The sequence below is a fragment of the Ranitomeya imitator genome, chromosome 5, assembly GCF_032444005.1.
Source record: "Ranitomeya imitator isolate aRanImi1 chromosome 5, aRanImi1.pri, whole genome shotgun sequence".
NCBI classification, from domain to species: Eukaryota; Metazoa; Chordata; class Amphibia; order Anura; family Dendrobatidae; genus Ranitomeya; species Ranitomeya imitator.
In genome coordinates, this window is record NC_091286.1 from 82458749 (window position 1) to 82476714 (window position 17966).

The 17966-nt window shown below is 42.9% G+C and overlaps 1 long non-coding RNA gene across 1 annotated transcript in view; it reads right to left on the reverse strand.

The window, feature by feature from the left end:
- Positions 1 to 595: 595 nt before the first annotated feature.
- Positions 596 to 17966, reverse strand: part of LOC138680544 (uncharacterized) — a 106792-nt gene continuing 89421 nt past the window's right edge. The window contains exons 2-3 of the long non-coding RNA XR_011321647.1: positions 2520 to 2641; positions 596 to 683 (exon numbers count right to left, since the gene is read on the reverse strand). This is a non-coding gene — a long non-coding RNA (uncharacterized lncRNA). The remainder of the gene's footprint in view (positions 684 to 2519; positions 2642 to 17966) is intronic.

Consider the following 17966-nt stretch of genomic DNA (forward strand, 5'->3'; position numbering starts at 1 on the left):
TTGGTGTCCCCACAACCCTTTGACATCATGTGACTGCTGTAGCCAATCACTGAGCTCAGTAGTGATTGCAGTGTAGATGTCACGAGACCGCTGAGCGCAATGACTGATTGCAGCTATCACGTGATGTCAATGTGACGTCACCCCTGCAAACATATAAGCAAAGGCCGGAGACAGCAGCAGAGAGCCAGCACTGGAGTGGCAGTGGTTAAGTACAGCTCTATTTGTTATTTTTATGTATAAAAACCCAATGGAATAAAATGGAGGCTACTTTACTTGTATACGACAAATTAATGGGAAGCACTTCGCCTGGTGCAGATAATGGAGGCACTTTAGCTGTCATAATGGCGGACCCTTCACTATTGTGCCCAAAGCACAATTTTAGGTCTTATATTTGAATATGAGTAATATGTTAGTAAATGTGTACAGCTTCTTTGCCTACACTTTTTTGTACGTCATTTGAATGGAAATTCCTAAATTCTTCATTACTAATATTGCACATAAAGTAGTCACAGTGAAAAAGTAACATGGTCTAAAAATACAGACACAATGTTCTGCAGTTTTAAAAGGATTGTATATACGGAAGCAAAAACTTTTACCTTTATTTTCCTCGTAGTTATGTTTTCTTCTGAAGACCCGCTCCCTTTTCTTCTGTGATTCTTCTGGGAGGGTAGAGCGCCTACTCTCTTAAAAATATGACTGGCATAATTATAAATTCAGACTTCAAAACAAAAATATTTTGTAAGTCAGCTCTTTAATAGTAAAAAGCTCTTGTATATTGCAACCATTTCATGCTGTTGGTGCTACATCCCATGACAAGTGATTTTTACTAGACCAGTGATCAACACAGCCAACTGACACTGCATTCCTCTATATCCACTGCTTTCTGAACCACTGGATTCCTTCTCCTGTAGGCAATAGTAATTTCCGCACTCTCTTTCGATTCTTAGACAGCCCAGTGATTCCATCCCTTCATATTGTCAGGACTCTGTTGTCAGATATCCCGGGGCCAGGGACTCCTACCCTGTCCTTAGTGCTAGGAAGTGTCCTAGCTATCCCTGTTTCCCGGATTACTATTAATGGGGAAGACGCCGGGGCCACGTACCATGATGAACCCTTGAATCTACCCTTAGTCTGTTCCCTCCCACAAAACCAGGGAAGAGGGGAGTAATAGCGTACCGTAACACACCAACCAGACTAACAAGGTAATATGTACACGGATAAAGAAAAATGCCAATCCTAGAAATATACTCTCACAAACAACAGAGGGGAGTGAATGAAGGGAAAAATCAAATTAGGAGAAGAGGATTTGCACACAACTAAAACCAAGTAACAGTGTTTAGATAAATCCATCAAATGCCTCCTCAAACAACAAAGTTCCTCCAGCTCCTGAACCATGCAGCATGAAGCTAACTCTGGAAATGCTTGCCTGCCAGAGGTCAGTATATATAGAAGAGGGGAGTGGCCCCATCACCAATGCGAACTATCACACATATAAATAAAATGCAGATGTCTTAAAAAATTGTTAAAATGTTCAATAAAAACGTTTGAAAAAGAAGAGGGGAGTGGCAAACACTGAACAGCTGAAAGCATCAATGCAGGCAAGCTTCCAGGAGCTCTCAGCAGAACAGATTAACCCCTGAACTTCTAGAAGAAACCTGCACTGTTTGATATGAAGGTGAAGTGCTTCTAATCAATGCAGGAGTAGGAGAAATGAAACTGCGCGGTCTTCTGGCTCCTGGCTGTTGTGGTAAACCCGTGACACATATGCTGTTATACATACATATTCTGCATTTTTTTCGCCCAAGAAAGATATTCCACACATACCCTATTCATAGCCTGACGAAGGATACATTACCCAAAATGTTGCAATACTTCACTCTGCAGTGTAATAACTTTCTTTGGATATGTGGGTTGAAAATGAAAAAGCATGAAAAAAGAATATTCTGTTTTGTACCTATTTTTGGTGTGCTGCTCCTTTAGACAATAATATTTTTCTCACAATTGATTTGATGTGCTGACCGCACTGCTGTCACTAGTCTTATACTTACCCTCAGCCGTCTTTACCTTTTATCAGCGCCTCGCCGTTCAGGTGCCATCTTGTGACTGCAACTTGTCACTGACCAAAAGTTAGATGTAACGGTCACAAGCTCTCAGTGTAAGCCTATGAGACCCCTCGTTCTGGCCTCGTTCTGGCTCTCATCAACTTACATTGAAATGTGATCTCCGGATCACCCAGCAAACACTGGAACGATCCAGAGGGGTCATAAACTGCTGAAGACCAACGGAAGCGGTGCTGATAGAAGGTGAAGACGGTGTGTGGTAAGTATCAGCCTAGGGTGAGGGACCTTAGATTAGAAGCACCACTCCAGCGCTGCAATAAAAATAAATGCTGGAGTGGTGCTTTAAGTGTTTTGAGCTAAATGATGATAATTGAAAATAATTATCTGATTTTAGGAGGGAAAGCCAAACCAATAGCCAAAACATTTAAAGAAATCTAGATTATTATTTTAGCCACGTACCTGTTCAATGATGTCTTGCATCAAGCTAACTGAAGTGGTTTGCTGGATCTTTGCTTTAAATCAAATGTCTAATAACATTTTCTGCATGAGCGATTGTATTGCTTCTTCACGTCTATGTATCACTGGTCAAAACAAGAACAATTTATCTAAATATTATCTCCACCATTCTATGTTACATTTATATATTAAAGGGAACAACTCCACCTGAAATAACGCCATCTGTAAGTCACCATCTAACTGTACTGTGATCTCTTACATGTTCTGCAGCACTTCTATCTACTAGTGATGAGCGAGTATGCTCATTACTCGAGTTTCTCCAAGCATGCTTGGGTGGTCTCCGAGTATTTGTGAGTGCTCGGAGATTTAGTTTGTGTCCACGCAGCTTCATGATTTGCGACTGCTACATAGCTTGAATACATGTGGGGATTCCCTAACAAACAGGCAATCCCCACATGTATTCAAGCTGTCTAGCAGCTGAAAATCTTGCAGCTACGTTGATATAAACTAAATTTCCGAGCACGCCGAAATACTCGGAGACCACCCGAGCATGTTCGGAGAAATTCGAGTAATGATCATACTCGCTCATCACTAGTATCTACCACTGTATGGTCACCATATGGCAGTAATATCAGTGTTGGTCTTTGTATAGAGATTATGTCCAATAACAACGCAGTCATCTGCTGAGGTTCTATCTCCTACATCCACTATTGGGGTGCGCCACCATAAATGTAATCAGGGTTACCTGGTTAGGGGTCCACTTAAACATTTCGCCCCCCGGAACAAAACCCTTAGCTACGCCTCGGTGTTATACTATAGGTCATTTTCTGATGACATATTCTCTTTAAAAGCAATAGTGGTGATAGTAGCATTAGTAACAGTTATGTATAAAAGTGATAGTGGCAGTAGTAACAATCATAGTGGTAGTGGTAAGGGCAGTGATGGTAGTAGCCATTCTTGACAGCAGTAGTAATTTATGGTGGTATTAGTTTATTGATTATAAATGTATATGCAGCGCCCCAAAGACCTGGTCGTTGCAGTATAGCGCTCTGCCGCTAAGGGGAGCAGCGGTACGTCTGATGGCACTAAAGAGTTCTCCTGACCAGGTATCACTAGAACACACTACACTTCACACTCCGGCCACTAGGGGGAGAAAAAGGCTTTATTTATTGGGCCACTCCTCACACTGGTAAAACTAGGGGCTGGGGAGGAAGTTAGTCAGAAGCTGACTGGGTTGGAACCAGGCAACATCCCGTGGCAGGGGGTGTTGCAGGGAGAAGATACAGGGGGTCCCTGTCAGGCGTGGGAACCTGGCAGGTGCCTAGCGAACAGAACAGAACGTAACGGAACCGCGCCTGCACACCTTGCGGCGGTATCCTAAGAGAGACAAGAAGGGAAGAATATTGTGGAACAGTGTAAACGAGATCAGCACAAAGGAGAGCCAGTAAGAGTCGTGCCGAGAGAGAAAGGCAACATCTTACTGAGGCGCGTAGTCGGTGGCCGGATCACCGTAGGAGTAACTGACTTCAGGCCTTACTTCAAATTCCGCTGGACAGTTGATTATAGGTTGGCTGTCTACCTTCTACACCTACGAAGACATAGGGGGCAACATTGGGAGAGGGGCGTCTCTAGGGTCCCGGAAGACCTCCAAGCCTTCCCGTCAAACGGGTGGCGTCCTAGCCAAAATATACCTGGGGGACGTTAGAAACTAGCAACATCTGGAACCAAAGAACGAGAGAGAGAGAGAAAGCTGTAGAGAACGAACAAAGGAGAACAGCAGTTGTGAGGACTATTCCGAATGCTCAACAGGGTAGGACTACAACACACAGGCGCTATTGGTAGGCAACGATTTCCATCTGCGAGGGAAACTCTGGATGTGCCCATTGGACCGGCCGGTCTCTGATAGCCCGGTTGAACGTGCTCTGGACTGAGTATATTGAAGCCTTCAGTAAAAAGGTAAAGAGACTGCAACCTTGTGTCCTCGTTATTGCCTGCACCTCACACCATCACCATCCACCTTACTGGGAAGCCCTGGGGATATACTTCACCTGTGGGAAGGTATACCATCCAGCTGCCATTCCATCACCCCAGCGGACCCCACAGCAGCGTCGGTCACCCTGACCGAACACCACAGGTGGCGTCACGAACCCCTGACAGACTGTACTACCACCTTCATTGGATGCCCCTTAGCAGGGTCACGACCGGGTCCAGCCACTGTGACAACCGCAGAACCGAAGGAGAAAGGACCGGTACCGAGTGACTTGTGGCCCTGTGTCTGGGGGCGCTTCATATAGACTACTAGGGTGAAAGTGTGTATCATAGTGGAAACATTCTGAGATAAAGCCAGTTGCGTTTGCTTATTGCAAGCATTCATTCTTTCCAAACCAGGAATGTATATTTCAAACCACACTTTTCTGCAATGGAATGAAGCGTTTCTGTTACAAGCCTCCCCATCTGCGCTCATTCATCCAATGCTCCGACTCATGAAATACAATATCTTGCTAGACCGATACGTTGGTCTCGTGACAGTTATCACACCCCATAAAGTACACAGCAGAACTACAAACCACACCATCCTGCTCAATGGAAGGTAATACTTTTCTTGTCACTTAATGGAGACCATAAGAAGTCAAATGGGGTAAATTACATGGTTATTAATCTTATGCTTGTTATCAAATATAATCCTTCATTTATGTGTTTTTTTTAACTATTGATTTTTTTTCTAGTTCTTCCCTCTAAATTCTAGTACTAACAGAGCCGGAGTCTCCTTTCTTACAACTTGTTCTGTTTTCTTTCTATTAGATATTTACTAATAAATTGACAGCGGAGTGTTAACAGTTGGGCATGTCAATACACTCTGATAACGTCCAATCAGTGCTGACACTATGTAAGACACACCCCCTATGACAACAAAAAATATTAACACCCAATTGTCAATTTGCTTATAATATTCAGACTAACAGAGAAACAGCAGCACACACAGATATGTGAAAAGTGATTTTTTTTTAAATTCTACCCAGTGTTTCATTAGATTAAGGTCTGGGGACTGTGAGGGCCAATCCAGCACCTCTACTTCACTGTCATTGAACCGTTGCTTCCCAGGTATGCTTCATGTTGTTGTCCTGTTGCAACACTATGTCGACCATTTCATACCCATGGTACTTGAGTGTGCGAAGTAACTCATCTTGTAGGATACTCACATATAGCTCAGCATTGAGGCCACCACCGATCCTTGTCACGTATCCAATGTTTTTGGCTGTGAAACATCCCCATATCATCAGGCTTCCGCCACCGAACTTGACATTTCCTTCAATTTCTCAATCCATTATCCCCTTTTTCCCTTACTTTCAGACCCATTTGCACCTATCAGAGCCTAGTCTATTGACTTTCGTGTCATTGCTCCAAATTGCCCATTTCAAATCTTTAAATGTCCACTTTTCGTACTTGCTTGTAAACTTGGACCGATGCTTCTTATGAAAATATTGAAGTTGAGGGTTCTTCACCTTTTTTCGGGCCACCATTCCAGACTTGTGTAATGTGCGTCACACGGTGCTTGCATCCATGTCTGTGATCTCACTATTATAAAGCCGTGTTTGTCGCGCCAGAACTGTTAGACCTTGGGATGCGCTGACTTGTTGACTCCGATATTTTGCATGGATGCCCACCTTTTTGCTTCTGAATGGATGGACAAACTTCATTCTTCCAACTGTCATGGCACTCACATGATGCAGTTTGGCAATTTTCTTGGCTGAGAGATCGCTATCGATGAGCTGGATGATGCTGTTTCTCTTATCTTGGGAAATCATCTTCATGGCTGCTCCTCAATTTGAATCAATGACCTTTCACTTGGGAATTAACCGAATAACACACTGAGCTATCAGGGAATGTGCGAATGTGAGGTCGTATTTTGTAATATTTAGGAAGAAAAACATTTTTCCACCACCAGGAGCAAAACAGTAACAATGCAGTGACATGGCAAGAATATGCATAACTAATCATATGCTAAATAGTTGCAAGTCAAATTTACAGTATGTGTGAAATAGCCAAGATGATTGTCTATAAAATGATGGCAGTCTCACAATCAAAGCAGTAGTGGATGGCGAGATATGGAGACTTAAAGTCAAAAGTTCAAAACATTTTTACCCTTTTGCTCTTCACTGTTTATCCCTTTAATCAGGGTATTGCGCCCTATATCATGCAGATTAAAAAGCATAAACCTGCTGATAGAAAGGGGTTCACTTTCAAGGGGTTTTCCTCTTTTAGATAATGTTCTGCACCAGTTGCAGTTTGCTAAAACATAACAAACCATGCTGTATTCACCTTCCCCTTGCCCGTCGTGTCTCAGTGTCTGGGATTGGTTGAGGAGCTAACGTCACATTGACAGCGCAGTAGCCAATCAGTGAGCTCAGTGGTTCTGCCACATGTAGCCGATACACCCCCTTCAGAGCTGCTGAACTCACTGATTGGCTACTGCACTGTCAATGTGACGTCAGCACTGCATCCAATGCCATACACCGTGAGCAGAGAGACTTGCTGGAGACCCTGGGAAAGCTAAGTACAGGGCGGTTTGTTATCTTTCAACAAACTGTATCCGGGGCAGAAATTGTGTGGAACGAGACAACCCATTTACTTCAATAAAACAAATATTAGATATAAGTAAAAACAGCTTTTGACAGCCAATGTCTTCCTTCAGCACCCAATTATTATTAATGGTCATTATTCTGTCTTTGCGCAGTGGGGACAAGCAGAATTTTATTTTAAGTAGATTTTGTTAAAAAAAAAATTGTATTGCACTGGAACACCCAGTTACCGTTTTACAAAAGCAAAATAGGCAACAAGAATGACAATGTGAACAATCGTATCCCAGAGTGACGTAGTGCGAGGCAGGAATGTCACCCAGCACTACACTCTTTACTGTGAACTTCCAGAGTTCCAGTTAACAGGGCAATAACTTGCCTGGAATTCGGTAATCACCGGCGAGCACACTTCCTGAACTCATTGTCTTGCTTTTACAAAAAGTTCAAGTTGTTGTCTAAAAGTTACATAACTGCACACAAAAGAGAGCGAGCTTATCAAAGTATTTACTGCATGTTCGTCTCATTGGTAAAAGCCCTGAGAACAGTAAATACCAAAGTTACGTTCCCATAAGTGGATTAGTGACCCCTCATCTGTCCTTAGGGTGCAGACTCAAATCAGAACACCACCCATCATATTTACTATAGGAGATGTCACAACATGATAACGTCTTCCTGTTGTAAGCAGTGGAGAAGACAATTTGCTTTCCTCCCTCGTAATTGTTGAATGTGAGTGGCACCTGAGCAATATTATAATGTGTTTTACTCTAATTTACTATTTATGTATCACCTTAGGTAATGACGGCCATGTGATGCTCTTTAATCTTGCTATCTTCTCAGACAGACACACTCAGCATGAAAAATGTATTTTTGCCAGTGTGTTCAGTCAAGGAGCTGTCAGGCCATGTGCCGGAGAGTGGTCCATCTATAAAGAAAGGGTCAATTTTCACTCTAGAGAGTGGTGTGACATGATAATGATCAGACATTGCCTGGTGCATCTATCTGCAGTGACTCCTATGAGAGACAACAGGAAGTGGTCATGTTCTCCTACTGGTAGAACACAGGCGGGAGTTGGGCGGTCGCTAACTGTAAGCATGACCAATCAGGGAAGTCACCCGGTGGAGTAACTTGGAACTTGCAGGCCCTGATGTGAAATCTCTAACAGGGAACCCAACTATCGCACAACATTAGTGCAGCGCCCCAGAGTCCTGGTCGTTGCAGTAATGTCGCTCTGCCACTAAGGGGAGTGATGTTATGTCTGATTGCACTAAAGGAGTTCACCTGACCAGGTATCACAGTCACACATTACACTTCACACTCCGGCCACCAGGGGGAGCAAAAGGCACTATGTATTAGGCCACTCCTCACACTCTGGTAAAACTGGGGGTTGGATAGGAAGTTAGAACGCAGCCTGGGAGAGTTCCAGGGAGGACCTGTCAGGGGTGGGTTCCTGGCAGGTACCTAGCAGAAAGGACAGAACGTCACGGAGCTGCGCCTGCACTACCTTGCGGCGGCATCCTAAGAAAGGACACAAAGCGAAGTATATTGTGGAGAAGTGAGAAACAAGATCACAACACAAGGAGATAGAACCAGTAGGAGTCGTGCCCCGAGAACGGCAACATCCTACTGAGGTGCGTGGCCGGAACGCCGAGGAAGTAACTGACTCCAAGCATTACTTCAAACAGCGGCAGGACAGTTGATTACAGGTTGGCTGTCTACCTTAAATCACCTAAGCAGACATAGGGGGCAAATGTGGAGAGTGGCGTCTCTAGGGTCCCAGAATAGCTCCGAGCCTATCCGTCATACGGGTGCATCCTAGCCAGATAAACTTGGGGGACGGAGAAGAGAAAGAACTGATACGAGAGTTGTGAGGACTATCCCGTGGTGCTCAGCAGGGAAGGACTACAACACACAGGCGCTAGTTGGTAGGCAACGATTTCCACCTGCAAAAGGAACTCTGGATGTGCCTTTGGACCGGCCGGTCTCAGCCAGCCCTGTTAGCAGTGCTCTGGATTGCGGATCCCGAAGCCTTCAGTAAAAGGTAGAGAGACTGCAACCCTGCGTCCTCGTTATTAACCGCACCTCACATCATCACCACCTACACTACTGGGAAGCCCTGGGGAAGCACTTCACCTGTAGGAAGGTATACCATCTAGCTGCCATAACACCACCCCAGTGGACCCCTAGCAGCATCGGTTACCCTGACCGAATACCACAGGTGGCGTTACAAAACCTTGACAAACTTGCATCCCCTTTCATTGGACGCCCCTTAGCAGGGTCACGGACCGGGTCCAGCCACCGTGACGACTCAAGGACCGAGACAGAGAGGACCGGTACCGAGTAACCCGCGGCCCTGCGTCTGGGGGCGCTCCATTAATATTATTGGTGTTCTCATATGGGCCAAAGGGGCCTTTATGACTTCATTGGCTTCAGGGCCCCGATGTGAATACAACACCTGCACTCACTATAACTACACCCTTGTATTCACCCCTAAGCACCATCTCTAGAGAAGAGTGTCTCCACTTAATTGTAGTCTGAGAACCATTCGTATTAGTTAGAGCTGGGTTCTAGGAGAGTTCCCTGAATATACAGCTAATATTCTTTAGAGATTTTAACCACCTAAATAACCGGAGCTTTTTTCGGTTCTGCGTTTTCGTTTTTCGCTCCCCTCCTTCCCAGAGCCATAACATTTTATTTTCCGTCAATATGGCCATGCAGGGGCTTGTTTTTTGTGGGAAAAATTGTAATTTTGAATGACACCATTGGTTTTACCATGTCGTGTACTAGAAAATGGGAAAAAAAATTCCAAGTGCGGTGAAATTGCAAAAAAGTGCAATCCCAAACTTGTTTTTTGTTTGGCTTTTTTGCTAGGTTCACTAAATGCTAAAACTGACACGCCATTCTGATTCTCCAGGTCATTACAAGTTCGTAGACACCAAACATGTCTAGGTTCTTTTTTATCTAAGTGGTAAAAAAAATTTCCAAACTTTGCTAAAAAAACAATTGTGCAATTTCCGTTACCCGTAGCGTCTTCATTTTTCGTGATCTGGGGTTGGGTGGGGTTGGGTGAGGACATATTTTTTGCGTGCCGAGCTGACATTTTTAATGATACCCTTTTGGTGCAGATACGTTCTTTTGCTTGCTCGTTATTGCATTTTAATGCAATGTCGCGGCGACCAAAAAAAGTAATTCTGGCATTTTGACTTTTTCCTCGCTATGCCATTTAGCAATCAGGTGAATCCTTTTTTTATTGATAGATTGGGCGATTCTGAACGCGGTGATACCAAATATGTGTATATTTGATTTTTTTTTTGTTTTATTTTGAATGGGGCGAAAGGGGGGTGATTTAAACTTTTATTTATTTATTTCATATTTTTAAAAATATTTTTTTTATTTTGGCATGCTTCAATAGCCTCCATGGGAGACTAGAAGCTGCCATAAGTCGATCGGCTCTGCTACATAGAGGCGATGCTCAGATCGCCCCTATGTAGTAGAATTGCAGCACTGCTATGAGCGCCGACCACAGGGTGGCGCTCACAGCAATCTGGCACAAACAACAACCATAGAGGTTTGCAGGAAACCTCTGGTTGTTATGCCGACACACCGATGACCCCCGATCATGTGACGGGGGTCACCGGTGCGTGCATTTCCGGCCGGATGGCCGGAAACGCTTGTTAAATGCCGCTGTCAGAGTTTGACAGCGGCATTTAACTAGTTATTAGGTGTGGGCGGGTCGCGATTCCGCCCGCGCCTATTGCAGACACATGTTAGCTGTTCAAAACAGCTGACATGTCCTGGCTTTGATGCGGGCTCACCGCCGGAGCCAGCATCAAAGCGGGGGTTCTGCCATTGGACATACTATTCCGTCCGATGGCAGAAAGGGGTTAAGGGATGGTTTCAGGCACCTGTAATGCTATCATTTACCTCTAAACTTAAAAAAGTATTCCCATCTCCAAGATCCTAGCCCAAAATATAGTAGGTGTAATAATATTAGCAAATAACTCCAATTAGAAATGTATTATAGTTCTTCTGATTAGCTATGTCCCTTACCCCATATGCAGAGCATTGCAGTAGCCTAGGTATCAATGGTTAAGACCACTGACAGTTAATTAACTATCTGTCACTATATGACTGGTCAATGCCTTGAACATGGGGTTAGCGACATAGAAAATCAAAAGAACTATGCTACATTTCTAATAGGAGGTATTTGCTAAGATTTTGGAGATGGGAATACCCTTAAAGGGTATGTGCACACGTCAGGATTTTTAGCTTTTTTTTGCAGAATTTCGCCATAAAAACGCTATAAATCCGCTAAAAAAATGCTAACATTATGCATCCTATCATTTAGAATGCATTCCGCATTTTTTGTGCATAAAAAACGCATACCGCAAAAAATCCGGAAATGCTCTATCTTTTTGCGGATTTTCTGCGGATTTCCTATCAAAATGGACATTCCGGAAAAATCCGCAAAAAATCCGCGCAAAAAACGCGTCAAAAACTCGCAAATTCCGCAAGAAATCCGCGCGAAAAAAGCACGCGGATTTCTGGCAGAATTCTCCGGATTTTGTCAGGAAAAAATCCGGACGTGTGCACATACCCTTAAAGTGCATTTGCACTGAAAGATTATCGTGAATGAGCATTTGTGGGAACGATAACTCATCTCATGATAATAACACATTCAACATTATATATATATATATATATATATATATATATATATATATATAATTGTATAATGAGTAAAATGACTTTGTTTATTTTTATATATTATTTTTTATTTCATAGAATTGAGCTCAAATTTCTACGTGAACATTAATGATATAATGGGCAACTTACTCCATACATTATTGGCAGTGTCAGTAAAGTGACATTAAAAAAGTGAAAGGGTTTAAAAAAAAAAAACCCTGTTGTTGCATATGTAGAATATGTAGAAATCTAGTCATTTAATTTATAAAAGAAAATGCAGCAACTCCCTAACTTAGTTTCCAAGCTACGTCAGAATTGACCTATATTAATCCAAAGTAAGGCTATGTTCACACGATCCTTTTTTTCATGCGGAATTGCCGCGATTTTCCCGCTGCGGGTCCGCAGCTGTTTTCCATGCAGGGTACATTACATTGTACCCTATGGAAAACAGGAACTGCTGTGCCCACAATGCGGAAAATAAAAAAAAAAGCCGCGCTGAATAGCTGCGGGAAAAAAGAAGTACCATGTCACTTCTTTTTTCGGAGCCGCAGCGGTTCTGCACCCATTGACCTCCATTGTGAGGTCAAACCCGCAGTAAAACCCGCAGATGAAAAAAATATCTGCGGGTTTTACTGCGGTTTGTGGTGCAGAACTGCTGTAGCAGGAAGTGCGGGGAAGCGGGCGGAAGTGCGTGGGCGGAGTGTGGCTGCCCCCCCGTGCTCCGATCCCGCCCCCCCGTGCTCCAATCCCACCGCCCCGTGCTGCGATGCCTCCCTCAGTGCTCCGATGCCCCCCCCCCGTGCCCTAATCTCCCCCCCTTATACTTACCCGGCGTCCCGGTGTCCGTCCGGCCGTCTTCTCCCTGGGCGCCGCCATCTTGCAAAATAGCGGGCGCATGCGCAGTGCGCCCGCCGAATCTGCCGGCTGGCAGATTCGTTCCAAAGTGCATTTTGATCACTGAGATATAATCTATCTCAGTGATCAAAATAAAAAAAAATAGTAAATGACACCCCCCCCCTTTGTCACCCCCATAGGTAGGGACAATAAAAAAAATTAAGAATTTTTTTTTTTTTCCACTAAGGTTAGAATAGGGTTAGGGGTAGGGTTAGGGGTAGGGTTAGGGTTTTACGTTCCCTTCTTCTTCAAATTCCTTTTTCTTACTATGGATAAAAGCCTATGAATAGTGGATTTTTTTTTGTAGATGAAACTTTATCCGATTAGGTATGAAAACAGCAGATGCTAATCATTGCATCTATAAAGAACCACAAGCAATGTATATTTGATCTTCCATAATATATTGGGAAGGTTAAATCAAACTTTAATATGAAATTGATTTTTCCTTTCATAAAATAAGAGAATCCTACATATGTAACAGTTTTTTTTTTTTAAAAAACCCTTTTCCTTATTTAATGTCACTTTACTGACACTGCACATAGTCTAAGGAGTAAGTTGCCCACGATATCATTGACGTTCAAAAGAAAATTGAGTTTGATTCCATTTAAAAAAAATAAAAATAATTTGATATATAAAAATAAACAAGAAAGTAATTGTATTCATTATACAATTATATATATATATATTGTATCTTCCTATATTGTTGAATATGTTATTATGGATATATATATATATATACATATATATATAAATTGTTTTTAACCTACGTCAGTTACATTTTATCAGCAGCCGTTTCTGTGATCTGTGGACCTGTCACGTGCTGTCAATTACTATTTTGGTGCCTTTTATTTGAAATTTACACATTTAAATGCGGTTCATGTGTCCTTGCTGTCCATGTGTCCTTGCGGTCCATGTGTTCTTGTGGTCCATGTGTCCTTACTGTTCATGTGTCCTTACTGTTCATGTGTCCTTACTGTTCATGTGTCCTTGCTGTCCATGTGTCCTTGCTGTTCAAGAGTCCTTGCTGTTCATGTGACCTTGCTGTCCATGTGTCCTTGCTGTCCATGTGTCCTTGCTGTCCATGTGTTCTTGCTGTCCATGTGTTCTTACTGTCCATGTGTTCTTACTGTCCATGTGTCCTTGCTGTCCATGTGTCCTTGCAGTCCATGTGTCCTTGCTGTCCATGTGTTGTAGGTTCTTCAAAGTAGCCACCTTTTGCTTTGATGACTGCTTTGCACACTCTTGGCATTCTCTTGATGAGCTTCAAGAGGTAGTCCCTGGAAATGGTCTTCCAACAATCTGGAAGGAGTTCCTAGAGATGCTTAGCACTTGTTGGCCCTTTTGCCTTCACTCTGCGGTCCAGCTCACCCCAAAGCATCTCGATTGGGTTCAGGTCTAGTGACTGTGCAGGGCAGGTCATCTGGCGTAGCACCCCATCACTCTCCTTCTTGGTCAAAGAGCCCTTACACAGCCTGGAGGTGTGTTTAGGGTCATTGTCCTGTTGAAAAATAAATGATGGTCCAACTAAACGCAAACTGGATGGAATAGCCACTGCAAGATGCTGTGGTAGCCATGCTGGTTCAGTATGTCTTCAATTTTGAATAAATCCCCAACAGTGTCACCAGCAAAGCACCCCCACACCATCACACCTCCTCCTCCATGCTTCACGGTGGGAACCAGGCATGTAGAGTCCATCCATTCATCTTTTCTGTGTCGCACAAAGACACGGTGGTTGGAACCAAAGATGTCAAATTTGGACTCATCAGACCAAAGCACAGATTTCCACTGGTCTTATGTCAATTCCTTGTGTTCTTTAGCCCAAACAAGTCTCTTTTGCTTGTTGCCTATCCTTAGCAGTGGTTTCCTAGCAGCTATTTTACCATGAAGGCCTGCTGCACAAAGTCTCCTCTTAATAGTTGTTGTAGAGATGTGTCTGCTGCTAGAACTCTGTGTGGCATTGACCTGGTCTCTAATCTGAGCTGCTGTTAACCTGTGATTTCTGAGGCTGGTGACTTGGATAAACTTATCCTTAGAAGCAGAGGTGACTCTTGGTCTTCCTTTCCTGGGCCGGTCCTCATGTGAGCCAGTTTCTTTGTAGTGCTTGATGGTTTTTGCCACTGCACTTGGGAACACTTTCAAAGTTTGCTCAATTTTTCAGACTGGCTGACCTTCATTTCTTAAAGTAATGATGGCCACTCGTTTTTCTTTACTTAGCTGCTTTTTTCTTGCCATAATACAAATTCTAACAGTCTATTCAGTAGGACTATCAGCTGTGCATCCACCAGAGTTCTGCACAACACAACTGATGGTCCCAACCCCATTTATAAGGCAAGAAATCCCACTTATTAAACCTGACAGGGCACACCTGTGACGTGAAAACCATTCCCGGAGACTACCTCTTGAAGCTCATCAAGAGAATGCCAAGGGTGTGCAAAGCAGTCATCAAAGCAAAAGGTGGCTACTTTGAAGAACCTAGAATATAAGACATAATTTCAGTTGTTTCACACTTTTTTGTTAAGTATATAATTCCACATGTGTTAATTCATAGTTTTGATGTCTTCAGTGTGAATGTACAATTTTCATAGTCATGAAAATACAGAAAAATCTTTAAATGAGAAGGTGTGTCCAAACTTTTGGTCTGTACTGTATATTATTTGGATGCTCAGGGATTATACATAAAATTAAGTCCGAGTGCTTCAGCCAATAGCAACAGGGCTGTAATTTTTAATATAAAGTTTAGAAAGCAAGATTCGTGGTGCCAAGTGCTTATTTTGGGTGCAGTAGAGACTGTAGCTTTGTAACTTTTGCAGCACATTTTCATGCACTATACTTAAGACGTCCTGTAAGTCCAAATGTGTTCAGATCTTTAGTGAAAGGGTAACGTTTTTTTTTTTTACAAAGTGGAATCTGGAACACAAAGAATCCATGTCTGATGTGTAAAGCTCGGCCCAGACAGAGGATGATGAATGAAATAAAATGGCCCAACATGTGCGATATGTCAAGGACTGTGGTTTCAGACTCTGCAGCAGATCTGATAAGTCAACTCCCTCAGTTTACCAGCTCACATTAAAATAGAATTATTTTCTGCTCGCTCAGGCTTTCATTTGGAAAACTATGGGGATGGTTTTGAGCCAAGAGACTGTCTGAAGTAAAAGATTGGAATACACTGTTAATTCCTAAGTGTGCTTTCACATTGTGTTCAGGCAAACGTTCAGTGGCCTCGTTAGACATTGTCATCATTGTCCCTATTGAGGCTCACAATATTACTTCCCTATCAGTATGTCTTTGGTGTGTGGGAGGAAACTGGAGTACCCAGAGGAAACCCACGCAAACACGGGGAGAACATACGAACTCCCTGCAGATGTTGTCCTTGATGGGATTTGAACACAGAACCCCAGCACTGCAGTGCTAACCACTGAGCCACCATGTTTTAAACTCATAATTCGTGTTTATTGCAGAAGACTTTTACCAAGTCTCATTATCTTCACAGGCAGAATTGCAGTTACAGCAAACGCCTCTATATACAGCTGATGACACAGGATCTACTAATCTGAGTGGGTGATGTCACAGCTTCCCTCTTCCCTCACAGTGACTTTTGCACATGCTCATTAGATGCCTAAAATAAAAGATAGTGTCTGAGTCAGTGTATTGCTGCTAATGTTCATGTGAATTTCCTGAAAGAACAGGGAGTATGAATTTAGAATGCTTAAAAAAAAAAAAAAAAAAAAAACTCTGCGTCAATAGCAGGAAACAATATTATATGTACTCTCCTAAATATTGGTTGAATGTAACGGACAGATGTCTTTTTTATTGTACCATATATACAGTAGCTATCTTTTAATTTTTTCTCTACCTTGAGATCTCTAAAGCTTTTGATTCCCTATCATGGGAATATTTGTACTTTACTTTTCAAAAATTAAATTTCAAGACTTTTTGCATTGTTTCTCACTCCTATATACTAACTCTATAGCACGAGTTCAGTATGCCGGATACAGATCATTGCTATTCCCTATAGGGAGCGGAATAAGGCAGGGCTGTCCCTTTTCCCTCTTGCATTTGCGCTTTGCATGAAGCCACTTGTGCTTCCATCAAGGCTTGTTTGGAAATCAAGGGTATTGAAGTTTCTGGTTAGCGTCATAAATTATACCTATTTGCTAATGACATATTAATAACTCTTACACAACTCCTATTTACTCTTCCTAACCACTTCTCTATTTTACCAGCTTTTGTTTATATCTCTGGCCTGAGCATTAAAGAAAATGTCAGCAAAAGACAACCACCCTAAACCATTTATAAATGCATGTAGGTCAGTGAATGATAGATGCATTGGTTCCTTTATATTTGCTTTCTATTGCCTGAATATGGAGAAATCCACAATTTTTGCAATATGCAAATGAGGTATTAAGTGCTTTGTCCCTCCTGGAGCACTTAACAAAACTTTACCACCTGATATGATTTCCATCCTTAGCTTCTCCTTTTCTATGAGTAATAGCTCAATATCTTTAGGGCTTTGCTGGCCTGGAAATCTGCGTAAATCACCTGCTAAGGGCACTAGTTTCACTGTTCTACTGTGCATGTGTAAAGTGTCCTAGTGAGGTAGTCGTGGGCGAGTTGCTGATTCCACTCGCTCTGGCACTCTACAGACAAAACATGTCCCCGTTCTGGTGTTTGCTGTGTGTGGGGTGCATCACACGTACTTCTGGCCTGCAGGCCTCCATTGGCTCCAGGTTTTCCTCTTCTGGAACCTTGGCAGCAATCAATCCAGGGCACACAGGTTTTGTAAAAAAAAACTTTTACTGGACAATTGGCAGTCTTCACAAACAGGCTTAAAGGACAAGGCCCAATGAGTTGTCGTCTTTACCACAAGTACCTGAAATAACTTCAGCCCTGGTTCTCAGTATGAGTAGAGTGTCCGTCTTGCAATCTTCTTTAGCACTAAGGATTCTCCTCCACCACTAGCAGTGAATCCGAACTGCATCACCTCTCAACTCAAAAAGTCCATCTTTCCCTGTAGCTTCACAGTCTGAGTGCACCCATGGCCGCCGCAGTCCATCTCGAGTCACATGGAAGGATATTCTTGGCAATCCATTGTCCCGAGTATTAGGCCCACGTTGTCCCTAGCAGCCTAATGTGTAAGTCTGCTACTGTCACTTCACACTACTGTCCTGCACTTCACTTCCTGAACTTGTCACTAACTCTCAGTTCCTCCTCCCTAAACTGGGATGGCCATTACAGTTAACCCTGCCTAGGCTAGATTGCAACCCCAGTATATAATAATATATATATATAAAATACA